Source organism: Megascapheus bottae, chromosome 1 (genome assembly GCF_031878675.1).
Source record: "Megascapheus bottae isolate mThoBot1 chromosome 1, mThoBot2.hap1, whole genome shotgun sequence".
Taxonomy (NCBI): Eukaryota; Metazoa; Chordata; class Mammalia; order Rodentia; family Geomyidae; genus Megascapheus; species Megascapheus bottae.
Genome location: NC_143509.1, coordinates 39051408 through 39051704, shown reverse-complemented (window position 1 = coordinate 39051704; position 297 = coordinate 39051408).

The window sequence follows — 297 nt, the reverse complement described above, 5'->3', positions numbered from 1 at the left end:
TGGTTCTTTCTATCAGCCAATTAGAAGAACCCAGGCTGCCTTCTAGCCAATCAGAACTCGGCTCTGCTGCATCCTGGCCGCGGTACCGCTAGGTTAGCCAATAGGAAACAGCCATGGGGGCGGGGACGGAGGAAGCGGCGGAAGGAGGGGAGGAGTTGGGTTGCGGGGCTGGAGCGGGCGGAGCTTCTCCTGTGGGCGGGAAGGCGGCGCAGGGGGCGGGGCGGGAGCGCGCGGCCGCTGGCCCAGGTGAGCTCCCCCGGCTAGGTCAGGGGCGTGGCTGGGCGCCGCGGAGCCCCG